Raw genomic sequence first — 17,202 nt, 5'->3', positions numbered from 1 at the left:
CTTGTGACAACAGCAGCTTTTGCTAGTGCAGCCGCAGCGGCGCTAGCCGATTATCATTCCACTGGTGCAATGTCCTTTATTAGTTTGGAATGCCAACACGATGCCACATGACCTGACATTGTTGAAAGGCGTTTCCGTGCGCTCTGGCAGCGTTCTGTTGCACCAGAAGCAGTTTAGTCCTGCTGGCCACATGACCTGGAAAGCTGTCTGTGGACAAACACCAGTTCCCTTGGCCTGAAAGCAGAGATGAGCGCCACACCCCATAGCCGAATTTGACTGGACTGGGGGTCCTTTACCTTTTTTGTTGTTGTTTAGTCATTTAGTCGTGTCTGACACTTCGTGACCCCATGGACCAGAGGACGCCAGGCACTCCTGTCTTCCACTGCCTCCCGCAGTTTGGTCAAACTCAGGCTGGTAGCTTCAAGAACACTGTCCAACCATCTCATCCTCTGTCATCCTCTTCTTGTGCCCTCCATCTTTCTCAACATCAGAGTCTTTTCCAGGGAGTCTTCTCTCCTCATGAGGTGGCCAAAGTATTGGAGCCTCAGCTTCACGATCTGTCCTTCCAGTGAGCACTCAGGGCTGATTTCCTTAAGAATGGATAGGTTTGATCTTCTTGCAGTCCATGGGACTCTCAAGAGTCTCCTCCAGCGCCATAATTCAAAAGTATCAATTCTTCGGCGATCAGCCTTCTTTATGGTCCAGTTGTCACTTCCATACATCACTACTGGGAAAACCATAGCTTTAACTATACCTTTTTTACCTCAGCTTAAAGCTTTTATACTTGTTTGTGCAGCACAGTGGCTCCAGAGGCATACCCAGGGGCTGGTAATACCAGCCCCAGGTTTGGGGTGGGGCAGGCGGGCACAAAAAATCACCTATCAGGCATTGAAGTCCTCCCATGACACTCCCCGCCCAGACTCAGCACTCCAGCACCTGCCTTGGCCTCATAATGAATCTGTTGGGATCTCAAGCAGGAAAAGCTGTTGCTGCTGCTGCTGCTGCCGCTGACGGAGGAGGTACAAGGGGTTCTCAAAGATGCCTCCAGGCAGACAGCAGTGTGGGCACCCCATCCAGTCCCAAGCAGGTACATTCCTCCTGTTCAGGCAACCTCACCTGTGTCTCAGATTTTTTTCAAGGGTGGGGGTGCCAATACAGCGCCTTGCCCAGAGTGCAAGGGACTCTAGGCTCTGAGTGGCTCATACAATCTGCTGAACAGACACCCCCCCCCCCCAAAAAAAGGCCGAAGACAGAATTCCCTGTCTGTGGAATTAGTGCCTTAGATATTGTTCTGGATAACACTGAAACAGAAGGCAGATACTTTCAGATGTATCCATTTTTTGACACATTTTTTTCCCTACTTCCCCAAGAAATATGAATAACCTTAAAGGCATCTCTGTTTTGGCAAACCATTCCCCCCCCCCCACTTTGCTTTAATATGAAAGATTTGAAACAGAGCTATTTGAAACAGAGCTATGAAAACAACCTGTTTCAGATTTTGAACAAGGACGGAAACTAATGACTCGCTAATAATATTTCTTACTACTGAAAGCTGCTCATACAAAACACATTTTATAAAAAATAGATTTCTGATGCCTTTTTAAGGGGTAGTAGATTTACTTCTGAGAAGATATAGATTGGATTGCACCCCCCAAAAAAATTTTTGTTTGTTTATTAAGAATGGGTTTGTCACATGCCTCAAAAAGGATCAGAAACTGTTTTTTATTCATATTTTATTATTCCGCATCCATATTATTTTAATCATTGCCTACAACATAGGCAAGTCATTGAGAGTAAGGCAAAATGGGATCATTTTGATGTATGGTTAGTTATATCACTAAATCTCATAGTCACGCTAGGCCATCTGCATCCAAAACAGCAATGTGGGGCTACCTCAAATAATGAGAATGATGACGGTATAATTCTTTTTATGTTTATTCACAATGTATCTTAACCAGCAGACAAGTTGTTTTCATGCTTAGTGGTGGGTTTTTGTTATGGTTTTACATATATATTTGTTTTGTGGCACTGTATTAGGTGAAATTTTCTAATGTAATTCTACAAAAATTCAATAAACGTGCTTTTTTTTAAAAAAGTAAGTAAGTGACGTCACAATGAGTCATGGCTCCTTGTAAATCTTAGAACTTAACCTATATGTTCCATACTCTTGTCAGAAATGTACAAAAATGAAACAACTTACTTTCAATCATCACCATAGCAACGCTAGGCAAAGGGAACGAAGTAGAGGCACTGAGTCAGGGCAGGAATCTTGTATTGTGATACGATTTGTGTAAATCCCGATTTGTATTAAAGCTTCTTTTTCGCTGGTAGGCTATTTACCCCTTTTAAACCTTCTGTTTTTCCACTCTTGATAATGGGGAAAGAATAAGGGTTAGCCACATTTGTGTTATGTTGTGTTAATTTGCGGAAAGGCAATAAGGAGAGCAAATCCAATTGGAACTCCACATGCTTTTATTGGAATAGCATGGTGGCATCTTTCGGCTCAAAGCATGTGAGAATCTCTTTGGCATGACATCCAGATAGATGCTGATTGTACTTTTTATGCATCGATTTCATAATACATTGGGAATGTCAGGATAGTGCAGCCAGTGGAGCATGAGTCTCTTAAACTCAGGGTCGTGGGTCAGAGCCCCCTGTTGGGAAAAAGATTCCTGCACTGCAGGGGGTTGGACTAGATGACCCTCGTCGTCCCTTCCAAATTCTACAATTCTGTGATAATTTGCACTAATGGGTTGCATTTTCAGAACCATCCTCGTCATATGCCTCCTTCCAGCACATTCTGCAGCAGGGAGCCTGTTGTCATCGTTTAGGCTCCCTGGCAATTTAGAGCAGAGTTCCGGATCATGCAGTGAGGCCTACACAACTACAACAGGCTCCTCGCGGCAAATATTTGCTCTGAACATGTGGGAAGCCAGAAGCTGCGCAAGTGAGACGACAATGGTGTTGGGGTTAAAAGTTTGCTCCCACAACCCCTTTCTACTTGTGTTTCCCCTTTCAACTGAATAGGGCTACATAGATTGCCTCCTCACTTGCATACCCAACCAATCACTGCATTCCACAAGAGAAGGCATTCTTCAGATACCATCCTACCAGGAGGGTCATTCTTCATGCTGTCAGAACAGGGCCTTTAGGGTGGTGGCAGCTACCCTTTGGAATCCCCGCCCCCACCCCCGCCTGCTACAGACATTCCTTTTTCAACAAGCATTCTAAATGGCAAGCTTTATCCCAGTTGGCACCTGTATTTTTTATTGATTGTATGTTCTGGTGTTGTTCTGAACTGCATGTGCTTTTGTCCACATGTATATGTGTGTGTAAGGGACACAGATGGTGCTGTGAGTTAAACCACAGAGCCTAGGACTTGCCCATCAGAAGGTCGCCGGTTCGAATCCCCGCAACAGGGTGAGCTCCCATTGCTTGGTCCCTGCTCCTGCCAACCTAGCAGTTCGAAAGCACATCAAAGTGCAAGTAGATAAATAGGTACCGCTCTGGCGGGAAGGTAAACGGCATTTCCATGCACTGCTCTGGTTTGCCAGAAGCAGCTTAATCATGCTGGCCACATGACCCGGAAGCTGTACGTCGGCTCCCTCGGCCAATAAAGCAAGATGAGTGGCGCAACCCCAGAGTCAGTCACAACTGGACCTAATGGTCAGGGGTCCCTTTACCTTTACCTATATGTGTGTGTGCTATATAAAAACCATTACAACAATTACATATATATGTAACTGTTCTATATATGTTTTTATTATATTGTATATTGGGGGTGCCTCATGGGAAGTGATTCATAAATGAAATAACAAGAAATCGTTCATATTGTTTTCAGAATTTTCAGTGGGCATCCAAGGACTTTCTTTCTTTAGTCATCCCAGTTAGTAATTGTGGAAATACAGGACAGCGACCTTTTCCTTTGTAAAGCTGATGTGACAAACACATAATGTTAACAAAGGAAAATGCACTTTTAGGGGTGCAATAATGGTACTTAAACAAAGAGAGAATCCCTCTAGAAATATGCTGCTACTTGTCCAAATCTTTATGCAAATACTTTTCAGCTTTATGCACAAGCAGGCTGTAGTCACATCTTTAAAGATGATTTCCTAACAGAAAAGGGAAAAAGAATACAACCCTTCTTTCAGTCTCAGTAACTAATTCACTAGCTGGAAAATCCCTGCAGGCTAAATATAAAACCTTTATTCAAATTATTGATGAAACTGACAAGGGAAGATTCCTTTTAGTTTAATCAGAATGGATTACAATGAGCCTATCTCATTACACCTCTATTTGGATTTCAAAGTTCCACCTTCTAAAATATATGTCTGTACCAGCAGCCCTCATCTCACTTTATTGGCGAAGGGAGCCGGCGTACAGGTCATGTGGCTGGCATGACTAAGCCGCTTCTGGTGAACCAGAGCAGCACACGGAAACGCCATTTACCTTCCCGCCGGAGCGGTACCTATTTATCTACTTGCACTTTGACGTGCTTTTGAACTGCTAGGTTGGCAGGAGCAGGGACCAAGCAACAGGAGCTCACCCCGTCATGGGGATTCGAACCACCGACCTTCTGATGGGCAAATCCTAGGCTCTGTGGTTTGACCCACAGCGCCACCCATGTGCCATCTGTGTAAAAGACGACCCCAATTTTTAATTATTATTAACCTAGTCTTTTACATGGAAAAGTACCATAACTGAAACTTTTTTTTGGACCCTATGCATGGGATGAGTGGGTGGTATCCCATAGGGGCAGTCACAAGTTGAACATGGACATAAATACTACACTATCCCTTTCTCCTTGACAAAATAACTGAAGGGCTTATGAAGAATTGTGAATAGCACCAGCTTTTTTCAGTCCTAGCTCCATGATTTTGTAGGCGACCTCTGACACAGCACCTTCAGTAGGCCTGCTAACCTTGAAGAAATGAGGTGGGCAAACTAAATGTTTCTTTTAGGGTGCATCTGATCTTCCTAGATATTTTGTGCAAAGTGGAAATGGTAGCTCTGTTAGGGCAGCAGGCCTTCTGTCAATCCTGAGGCCCTGACAAATGGCAGTGCTATTTTTCCAGAAAACGAGGTGCCGGAACTCACCATGAATGCCTCCCTTGTTCTCTTATAATGGCATTGGCGCCCATCTGAGAAGAGCTGGAACTGAGTTCCGGCACATTCCGGCTGGGGAAAAAAGCCCTCTAATGCCCAACCATTCCACCCTCTGGATCAAATGCCATAAGTGAAGGAGGAGAGGGTAGATGGATGGATACAGGCAAGAGAATTTTATTTTATTACGAAGGCAGAGGGAGACAACTGGATGCCTCATAGGATGAGGAACCTAAGCAAACTGGGCCATTAGTATGACTTTATGTGAGCTCCTTCCGAAGGAAATCCAACCTGAATAAAAACGTACCCCAGAAATTTCCGCTGCTTGGATAAATGCAGAAAGCATCACACTGATTCCATCCAACATCATGTTAAATTGCATTTAATTAATTTTCTTGAATATCATACCCTTAAGATACTTAATAAAAACGAGCTTACGCATTGTGTTGGAGAATTAAAATCTACCTTTAGGGTCTATTCTAATTACAGGATTACAAAAAAAAATGCCAAATCATTTCACAATATTTACAACACAAAGCCCCAGAGCTACCATCCATATTGCCAGCATGGTTTAATGGTTGTATATTCACTTGCTCAGCTTTAGACTTTAACATGAGACTATTTAATTGGTGGATTTTCTAGGAAAAGTTCCCTCACAAGTGGCTTGTAGACTATGTTTTGCTTCAGAGGGCTGCGTTCTTTAGCCATCTGCACAATATTTAAACACCGAATCCCGCTCCGACCATAATGCGGTGAAGATGGAGATGAAACTAACAACAACTGGATCCTTTAGATGGAGAATGAATGACACCCTATTAAAGGATGAAGAGATCCACAAGAAGGCCCTTAAAACATTAAAAGATTACTTTGAGATCAACAGGAAAACAGATGTGGAAAAAAGAATAATTTGGGACGCAAGCAAAGCCGTGATGCGAGGTTTCCTAATTCAACAGAATTCTATAAAGAGGAAGCAACAAAATGAGAAGAAGGAAAAAATTTTAGAAAAAATAAAAGAAGGAGAGAAGAAGCTGAGGTCCAAACCAAAGTCCCATGAGATTTTGAGAGAAATAAAGTTTTACCAGATGCAGTACATGGAGCTTATGAACCAACAAATAGAATGGAAGACAAAGCAAATGAGACAAAGAACTTTTGAATCAGCGGATAAATGTGGGAAACTTCTGTCATGGCAACTGAAAAAAAGGCAGAGAATGAACACTGTAACAAGTCTAGAAATGGATGGAAAAATTATCCACAAACCCAATGAGATAAACAATTGTTTTCAAAGTTTTTTTAAGAAATTGTATGCACAAGGGCCAATCAATGAACAAGAAATAGAAGAATTCATTAGAAAATACGGTCTACCAAAAATTCCAGAACAAAGTAAAAGGATCTTAAATGAGGAAATAACAGAACAAGAAATAGAGGGTGCCATCCAAAATATGAAATTGGGAAAATCACCAGGACCAGATGGCCTGACGGCCAAATACTACAAAATGCTGAAAGAATGGCTGATACAACCATTGAAGGAAGTTTGCAATGAAATTTTGAAGGGGAAAAAGGCACCTGAATCGTGGAAAGAGGCTTTCATCTCACTTATACCGAAAACAGAGACTGAGAAGAATCAGGTCAAAAACTACCGCCCAATATCTTTACTCAATGTGGATTACAAAATTTTTGCAGACATTTTGGCAAAAAGATTGAAAAGAGTGTTGATAGAAGAGATTCATAAGGACCAAACAGGCTTTCTCCCAGGTAGACATATGTCAGACAATGTGAGGAACATTATAGACATTTTGGAGTTGTTAGATGTTGACATTAACAGGAAAGCAGTTCTGATTTTTGTGGATGCGGAGAAAGCCTTTGACAATATCTGTTGGACTTTTATGAAAAAGAATCTCCAAGGGATGGGGGTAGGTCAAGGTTTTGAAAACGGTATAGGTGCAATATATTCCCAACAAAAGGCCAAGTTAATTGTAAACAATGTGGTAACAGAAGAAATACCTATAGAAAAAGGTACACGGCAGGGATGCCCAATATCCCCCTTGCTTTTTATATCAGTCCTGGAGGTTTTGTTAAACATGATTAGAAAGGACCAGTTGGTTAAAGGAGTTCAGGTCGGAGTTAGACATTACAAATTAAGAGCATTTGCAGACGACCTAGTATTGACCTTGCAACAGCCAGACACTAGTACTAAAAGAGTATTAGAACTAATTGAAATATTTGGTCGAGTAGCAGGTTTTAAATTGAATAAACAAAAAGCGAAAGTGTTGGGAAAAAAATTAACAATGGAAGAAAGAGAGAGTTTTCAGAATGAAACAGGCTTGAAAATAACAAAAAGGGTAAAATACCTGGGGGTAAACTTAACATCCAAGAATGTGAACTTATTTAAGGATAATTATGAAAAATGTTGGTCAGATGTTAAAAAGGATCTAGAAATATGGTCAAGGTTGAAACTTTCCTTGTTAGGCCGAATTGCTACTATTAAGATGAATGTATTGCCTAGAATGCTGTTTTTATTCCAGACGTTGCAGATTGTGGACAAGATGGATTGTTTCAAGAAGTGGCAGAAAGACATATCAAAATTTGTCTGGCAGGGCAAAAAGCCCAGAATTAAATTTAAGATTTTAACTGATGCAAAGGATAGAGGGGGGTTTGCCCTGCCGGACTTAAGACTTTATTATGAATCAGCAGCTTTCTGCTGGTTGAAACACTGGCTACTTCTTGAGAACACCGACATTTTGGATCTGGAAGGGTACGACAATAGTTTTGGTTGGCATGCATACTTATGGTACGACAAGGTAAAGGTGTATAAAAGCTTTAAAAACCATATTGTAAGGAAAGCATTGTATAACGTTTGGATTAGATACAAAGATTTGTTGGAAAGTAAAACCCCTAGGTGGGTGTCACCAATGGAAGCTAGGGAAGTAAAAAAGCTTAATATGGATTCTAAATGGCCAAAATATCATGAGATTTTAGAATATGATGGCGAAAGGGTGAAACTTCAGAGTTATGAGAAACTAAAGCCTAAGGTTCGAGATTGGTTGCATTACCATCAGATAAATGAGACGTTTAAACAGGACAGGAAAATAGGATTTCAGAAAGAGAAGTCAAAACTAGAAACAGAATTGTTGGAACCCAATACTAAGAACTTATCAAAAATGTATAACTTGCTGTTAAAATGGAATACACAGGATGAAACGGTGAAATCAGCTATGATTAAATGGGCACAAGATATCGGTCATGATATTATGTTTGCTGACTGGGAACAGTTATGGACCACCGGTATTAAATTTACTGCATGTAATGCCTTAAAAGAAAATATTATGAAAATGATCTACCGGTGGTACATGACCCCAGTCAAGCTTGCAAAAATTTATCATTTGCCTAATAATAAGTGTTGGAAATGTAATGAGACTGAAGGCACTTTCTACCACCTTTGGTGGACCTGCCCAAAGGTTAAAGCTTTCTGGGAAATGATCTATAATGAAATTAAGAAGGTCCTTAAGTGGACTTTTCCTAAGAAACCAGAGGCTTTCCTCTTGGGCATGGTGGGCCAAGTGGTGCCAAGGAAGGATAGGACTTTCTTTATGTATGCCACTACAGCAGCAAGAATTCTACTGGCAAAGTATTGGAAGACGCAAAAACTACCAACTCTGGAAGAATGGCAAACAAAGGTGATTGACTTTATGGGACTGGCCGAGATGACGGGCAGAATCCGGGACCAGGGGAAAGAGACAGTGGAAGAGGACTGGAAGAAATTCAAAATATATCTTAAAAATAATTGCAAAATTGAGGAATGTTAAGATGTCAGGGGGTAAGAAGTAAAGAATTGCAGCAGTAAACAAAAAAACTTAAGAAATTTTTATGAAAGGGAATTAAGACAATGGACCTAAGGGTTGCTAAAGAATTATTAAACAAGGATGCAGGGATGGGGAGGTATGGGGGAGTCAAAGAAAGAAGGATATGAACTGATGAGCTTGAAGTTATACTGTTCTATACTGTTCTTATTATTTGTTTGGAAAATTAATAAAAATTATTATTAAAAAAATATATATATATTTAAACACCGAATCCCATGCATAGTCTCAAACCATTCATTCAATTCATGCATAGTCTCAAGCCATTTTGAAAATTTATTCATAAATTTCAGTATTAGTTACACATTCAACTCAAACTAAGCCAAATGGAATTTTGAGAGGCAGTTCCTTAAGCTTCTGAAATGATTGAATTGAATTTGCCTCTTGGGAGTTCTTTCCCAGGTACAGCAAGTGACAAAATGACCTTTGCCACAAGCCAGGGTCCAAGGACCTAGAGACTTCCTTCACCTGGGCAGTGTGAGTATTTCACTTAATTCACTCTGTATGTCAAACTTTCTCTGGGCAGAGTGGGCTTGGGTCAGGAAGGGTGGGGAGAGATACCCCAGTGATCAATGAACCCATGCAAAGAGTCCCAGGTTCAATCTCCTAGGTAAGGCTGGGTGAGACTCTCACCTGAAACTCCAGAATGCCACTGCCAGACAAATACTGAGCTAGATGTATTCATGGCATGTCTCAGGATAAGGCGGCTCCCTGTGTTCCTATGAAATAAAATGCTCTGACGTCAGGTCCCAGTACAAGGTAGTGTAAACTAAAATTTTGCCTGGACCAAACTCAGCGTGACAGTAAATGCACACATGCAGTTCCATTTGTTTATGCATATGTGTGCATGTTGGTGCAAGAGAGCAGTATTTGTCCAGACCTTGATACTTGGGGAGGTTTATTTTAACCCCTTCCTCTCCTGCAGCGGTTTCAGCAAAAATCTCCCCTGAAGCTGCGATTAACCCTGAAAGGGAAGCTTCCATTGGAACTAATGGGAACTCACCAACCCCCCATGCATAATTAATTTATAACTAATTTATCATTATAACCAGGTTGTTTTTTTCACTGGGACCTTGCCGGAACTCAGTTCCAGCAGCTCTCAGGTGGGCGCCATTGCCAATATAAGAGAAGAAGGGAGGTGTTCAAGGTGAGTTCCGGCACGTCTTTCTCTAGAAAAATAGCACGGATTATAACTATAATTTATAACTTAGGCAACAAAGATGGGAGCCTCCCAAGTGCTTAACTGAATCCAAGTCATAAGAAAGCAAATGCACAGAGAAGTGGTTGGTGTCCAGCTTCCCTTAAGGCCCGGGTCGTTGCTGGAAGGGGGGAAAAACTCCAGGCAATTGTTTTTCTGCCCAATAACAGAGGGACACTGGCTGCCTTGTCTCTTGCTTCTGTAGCCATAGGGCAACTGCCAAGTCTGGTGGAGTTTTATGTAGGAGGAAAAAGGAGCAAACTTCCAACAGCTGTTGGTCCTTTGGTCAATGAGAAGCATAGGAGCCAACTCCTAGGGGCCGAGGTCCCGTCAGCCCTCCAATAAAATATTTGAGGGGCCAGAGGTCCCCCAAAGTTGGTAGGCATTCCCATTCAAATGGTGTGCGCGCACCACATCTTGTGATCCATTATACAGGGTGGGGCTTACCTGCCCTCCCCCAATTTATTCAGGTTGGCACCCCTGATGAGAATTGTCATTCCCTCCCATCCCCTAGCTTAAATAGCTACAACTGAATCTTTTTTGGTGTGAGGAAGATTCTTATTACTCACTTTTTCTAGAGAAGAAATAAAAGCAGAGACAGCGAACTTGCTCAAAGATACCTTTGAGTCCATGCCTCCGCTGAGATTTGAATCCAGGTGTTTTGTGTCTTTGTCATGCATTTATTCTTCTGTGCTCACAGAAACCAGAATGTCTATCAGCGATTTCAGATGGAAATGTAGCATTTTCAAAGAATTGCTTCTGCTCTAATATATAAGCATTTCATGAATATTTTACCATTTAGAAAAGACACAAGAGAACACATGGCAAGAAAACCTTGAATAACAACATAAGGAATCCATTACAAACCTAATTAAAGTGCATTTTGTTTAATGGACAATGGAACACGTGTACCAAGCTCTCCTAAATGCATCTGAGAATTGGGATGCAGACCTGGAGTCCTTAAGAAAAAATCAGAATATAATTTAATTGAAGTCAGAGTGAGATGGGTGGGGAAATCAACAACATTTTACAAACCCATTAATTATTGGGTCCTAAATTTATGTAACTGCTGTTGAGCAGTAGATATAAGGTGGTATACAAAACCTCCAGGCAGATCGGATGCAACACTCTGCCAAGCACTATACCAGTGGTTTGCCAATATTTTTGCACCCACTAGCCCATTTGCAAACTGGAGAAACAGTTGTGGGCACCAAGCACATACCACAACCTACTCTATTGGTTATAACAAAATGTTTCCTTCAAGACTAATTTCAGAGGAGGAGTGGGGGAGGTGATCCTGTGAGTGCCAGGGAACATATTTGCTGGTGGCAAGTGTGTGTGTGTGAGCACTATGCTAGTAATTCTTACATTATACATATGGACATGGAGACATGATTCTTGTTTTTAAGCTCTTCACTATGATTCCAAAAAGAGGGGAAAGGTAGTTCAAAGGCCACGGGGACCCTCTGCTGCTAACACAGCTACCTTGGGTCTCCCTTTTTTTGACTCATCCAATGATCACCAGGCAGCCACAACTGTAGTTGCCTACAATACTCTACACCAGTCATTCTTAAACTACAACTCCCATCATACCTAAGGTTTGGCCATGCTGGCTGAACAGGAGGGCCACAGGTTCCCCATCCCTGCTCTATGGCAACACTGTGGACAATTACAATGGCAGCTGCCCCATGTTCATCAGAGGAGTGCCGCTGTGTGGACATCCTTAATACGCTCCTCCTCCTCCTCTGGCGCTAAGTCTTAGGGCAGTTGTCCATTAGATTGCCCCATCTTTCTTCTTCTTTGGCTATCACTCATAGCCGAGTAAGATTGTCTTCCATGAACACAGTCTTAATGGCGTGTCCATAAGTGACTGTGGAGGCCAATTCTGAATCCACACGTCCTTCCACAGTGGGGACATAGGTTTCCAAGTGGGGATTAATCACGGTGAGGATTTGCCAAATGTCCCACACCAAAGGTCCTCTCAGTTCTAGAGTTAGCAGTGCTGCTAGCACCAGAATGATGTCAGCTTAATGTACAGTGGTACCTCGGGTTACATATGCTTCAGGTTACAGATGCTTCAGGTTACAGACTCCGCTAACACAGAAATAGTACCTCGGGTTAAGAACTTTGCTTCAGGATGAGAATAGAAATCGCATGCCTGTGGCACGGTGGCAGCGGGAGGCCCCATTAGCTAAAGTGGTACCTCAGGTTAAGAATGGACCTCTGGAACAAATTAAGTACTTAACCCGATATACCACTGTACTTCATTCAGGGTGTGCTACTGGATGACCTGTTTTATGAGCATTCATCCTGATTTGGTGTTTTTTTCAGTGCCACACAAAAGCTGCTTGGGTCTCTCAGACGTAAAGAAGCAACATCAAATGGTCGTTTGGTTTATGAAACTGTGGATTCAACTGTAAATTGAATTTGGGATCCTGCCCTTTGGTGGACCTGCCCAGAACCTGTGTGCCCACTCCAATTTACTCTGCATCCTATGTGCTTCCATCGTTGGTTTGGGAAGCAGCACACCCACGTTAACCACCATCTATATCTATCCTATTGTTTCTTAAGAAATGCTGCATTTGACGCATTTTCCTCAAAACCATCTTTCTTCCAGTTTGAGGGAAAGAATGAACAAGCTATGTTTTAAGTTGGTGATGCATAAGCCAAATAATGCATCCACTATTTGAGCTATACTCAGAAAAATATGAAAACACGAAAAATTTAGAATGGCTATATAATGTAACTTTATCTGGTTTTCTTAAGAGTCATTTTTCAGAATGCATTAAGAAATAAGATCCATAGTTATCAGGGGCAGATTTGGCCATACAGATGAACAGGAAATGTAAGTCCTTCCTTCCAAGGACCTTAATTGCCAGTAGATATTTGAACCTACAGCCTTGAATTTGCTGAATGCAAAGTACAAGAGGATCAAAAACATGATTAAGATACAGCGGACTATAAACAGATGAGTTCACATATAAGTAGATAATTGCCTGTACTGACATACTCAAGGTTATTCCATTGTGTTTAATGAAAAACTGTGCTTTTATACAATTATGCCAAAAACACAGTGATGCAGTGACAATGTCAGACTTTTAGCCCATAACATGTGCACCAAGGATAAGTCTCTGGCTTATCAACCCATACACGTTGACGTGAATTCCCCATTTCCTTGCTATAATCTAAAAAGAGTGAAGAACATATGCATCTTGTCCAAGGTTGCATGGTTATGCTGAACATTGTCAAACTTTTCAGTTTTTCAGCTTTTCTGTCTCATGCTGCCTGCTCAAAGATGAAGAAAGATGCTAATCCTTTATGTGCACAGCACTTGGAATGGGGTGCTGAAAAGGGTATATTGGTCTCTGAGCAAATATGCTTACCCAACCCCATTCTGGAAGCTGATGTTCTCGACATTTGTTCTTTACCTTCCTCCCCTTGCCCAGATGGCCGGTCCTAATGCAATTGCCTTCTTTTGTCTCTTGCATGCACCCAGCTTCCTCATCATATCACACCTTTGTTTCTGCCAGCACAGACAGGAGTGGCACTGAAGGAAAACTAGCATGCAGGTTCTTCAAGTCAACGTTTGAACTAGTATTGCACAAGGACGTGGGAGATCAGGAATCAAATCCCCACTGAGGCACAAAGCTTACTGGATGACCTTGGGCCAGTCTCTTAGCTTAATCTACCATGTGACCCACCTTAAGTTCCTTCCATGAAAAGTAGGATATAAATAGAATACTGTAATTGAATACTCAAATATTACACCTTATCAAGTATGGCTTCTGATTTTGTGTTCCCTTTGGCTGAACAAGAGATTCACACATTTGCTTTGAGCATCCCCTGTGCATCACCTAAAGAGAGAACTCGTGCACTTTTCTCTGCCCCAAAGTTTCCCAGACATGAAGACAATTATACTTCTCTCTGTAGAAGAGATACATAGCTCACCTGTTCTGAAGTTACACCAGAAGCCAAGACTGCTGAGGTACCACACACACACACACACACACACTTTCCTTATTTGATCATACTATCTAAAGCCACACAGAGTATTATTAATAAACTGAATCTGTAGAGCATGGGTAGGCAAACTAAGGCCTGGGGGCTGGATCCGGCCCAATCGCCTTCTAAATCTGGCCCGCAGATGGTCCAGGAATCAGTGTGTTTTTACATGACTAGAATGTGTCCTTTTATTTAAAATGCATCTCTGGGTTATTTGTGGGGCATAGAAATTCGTTCATTTCCCAAAAAAACCCCATAGTCCAGCCCCCCACAAGGTCTGAGGGACAGTGGACCGGCCCCCTGCTGAAAAGTTTGCTGACCCCTGCTGTAGAGTGCCATAAAGTTAACAACATCTGTGATGTACAGCAGGAAAAGGTCACCGTGTACCTCAAGGAAGGTTTTGTCAAGGTTGTGTCAGCACTTTCTGGCAAAGATCCAACCACGTGGCACCTGTATTCATTGGCCCCAGGAAAAAGTTAGAAATATAGAAGCTTTGAAAGGCTTCACAAACCTCTGAGGGTTATGTTGTTGTTTACAGGAGCCCTTTTAAGACGAACTGGTTGCCTCACCTCAGCAGTGCTATTGTGCAACTGGAAAAGGCAAATGCAGTGACCAAGGAGGTGAAGCAACCCCACCCCACCCCATGAAGAAAGGTTGCAACATCTGGGAAGAGGGGATAGTTTAGAGAAAAGGCAAGTAAGAAAAGGGGAAATTATGTGTATCATGGAAAAGGAAGATAGAAAACAGCACCACCAGCCTTCCACCTCAGCATTAGAAATCAGGACCATCCAATGAAGCTGAATGTTGGAAGGTTCAAGAAAGACACAGATAGAATATTTGTGCTTCTTCACACAATGCATAGTTAAGCCAGGGAGTTCACTTCCACAAGAGGTCGTCATGGCCCTCAACCTGGATGGCTTTTAAAAAAGATTAGACAAGCTCCTAGAAGTTAAGGCTATCAGTGTCTACTAGCCACAGTGGCTACGTTCCACCTCCACTTTTGGGAGCTGTGTGCTTCTGAATACCAGTTGTAGGATATCAGCTACCTCATGTGAGAGAGAGAAAGGAGAGAGAAAGGAGGTGGAGCCCTCACATATTTCATAGTGCCTGCCTTCACACATTACGCTCTTGGCACCCTGTGCTGTCTTTAACACCAAGTTCTAGATTGAATGTAGTAATGTAGAACAGGCATTTTATGAACAAGCAAATACCCAGATACGTACAACACCCATCAGTTGAACAGAACCTTCTCTAACATAGGCTTGCTCTAAGATTCTATTCATCTTAAAGATACAGTACATCTATAGATAAATCAATTGGAGGTGTGTGCACAAAGGGGACCACGGAATAGGAGAGGGGAGGAGGAGACATGGAAGTGGGAGGTGAATGGAGGAGATGGTAACTTCATAACTGGGAGGACAGGGAGTGGAAAGTGGAAAGAAGAAGAGGAGTTTGGATTTGATATCCCACTTTATCACTACCCTAAGGAGTCTCAAAGCGGCTCACATTCTCCTTTCCCTTCCTCCCTCACAACAAACACCGTGTGAGGTGAGTGAGGCTGAGAGACTTCAGAGAAGTGTGACAAGCCCAAGCCCAGCAGCTGCAAGTGGAGGAGCAGGGAATCGAACCCAGTTCACCAGATTACAAGTCTACCACTCTTAACCACTACACCACACTGGTTTGTGTGCAAAGGTTTGTGTGCAAAGTGGGTGCATAAAAGCAATGGGGAGGAGGCATGGACATGGGGGTGAAGGTGAAAATGGGTATAAAGTGGGCTGCAGAATAAAAAAGTGACTTCAGAAATGGGGATGGGAGATAAAAAATGAGCTTTATAGTTCCATGGGGTGGGAAGGGAAAGCTGTAGGCTGTTGGGGGAATAGCAGAGGGGTTGACAAGTGGAATGGGCAGAGGCACAATCCACTGTTAATAATAAAAATTCACGTATTATGACCTCACTATGTCACTAGAAATGCATAAGGTTGATAAATGGAAACTTATTCAATTATCCACGGAATAAGGTATTACCCTAGTTTCATCTTGTAAAAGATTGAAATAACAGAAACAATTTTTATAGCACCTTGTACTGAATATTTAGTTTTCATTTTATTTGAGCATCATATATATTTTATTATTATTTGTACCCCATCCATCTGACTGGGATGCCCAATATATTAAAACATACTGACAGTGTAATCCTATACACTCTACTCAGAGTTCATTGTGTATAGGATTCCAGCACAATAGTGCTTTCCCAAGATTCCTTTTGCTTGTTGAGAACAATCTCAACAAGCCGCTGCTACAATCTACAGGTGAGGTTTTGAGGGACAGAGTGTGGCAAAATTTGCTCCCTAACTCCTTCTTTTATGGTTTTCAGGACCAATACTATTATTAGACAGAGCGGCAGAGAGCAATAGATGTTGAAGGACAGATATTAGTATGCCAAAGGGCCTGGCCTGGCCTTTGCCCCCAAGGTAGCCTGATCATCTGTTCTGTAGTCAGTGATGAAGTCAAATTCAATTGCCAAGCCCAATCAGCTTCTGTGAGTGAAAGAAGGAGGGGGTGGCTTGTCATCTTACGTACAAGATTTCCTGGGCCAAAGGGTATTGCTGATCCCAAGTAATCTATGAATTAAAACAGGAGCGTGTGTATCACACTATGGATCCACACTACTTTTAGAATTCAATGGATAAGATACTAAAGGTATTTTCAAAGACCCATAATAGTAGAAGTAAAACTGACATATAAATTGTTCCTATTAAAGTTGGGGTTTTTTTTTAAAGGCTACAAAGAGAAATTGTGGTGATAAAACATTAGAAACAGAGATGAAATGCGCCATAAGAAGAGTGGTGATGGAAAATGATCAATATGCTCTGCCACAGGAGCTAAAGGGATTAAAGCAAACCACTGCAGCAAAACGTTACCAATAATGATAAAAGGAGAACGGTGCTTCTCACAGACACAAGAGACAAATCAAGATGAGAAAGTGTTGTAGAAATATCACTCATGAATGTGAAACTCGGTGCTGCCATCACCAAGTGTATA

At 41.9% G+C, this 17,202-nt stretch overlaps 1 long non-coding RNA gene across 1 annotated transcript; it reads left to right on the top strand.

Moving 5' to 3' along the window:
• Positions 1-754: 754 nt before the first annotated feature.
• LOC307219518 lies at positions 755-17,014 on the top strand. The gene is made up of 3 exons (XR_013840464.1): positions 755-1,087; positions 9,363-9,437; positions 16,941-17,014. It is a non-coding gene; the product is annotated as an uncharacterized lncRNA (long non-coding RNA).
• The last annotated feature ends 188 nt before the right edge of the window (positions 17,015-17,202 follow it).

Source organism: Podarcis cretensis (genome assembly GCF_951804945.1).
Source record: "Podarcis cretensis genome assembly, chromosome: 7".
Lineage (NCBI taxonomy): Eukaryota > Metazoa > Chordata > Lepidosauria > Squamata > Lacertidae > Podarcis > Podarcis cretensis.
Note: the sequence above shows the minus strand (reverse complement) of the source record. Positions and strands in the feature narration are given on the sequence as shown.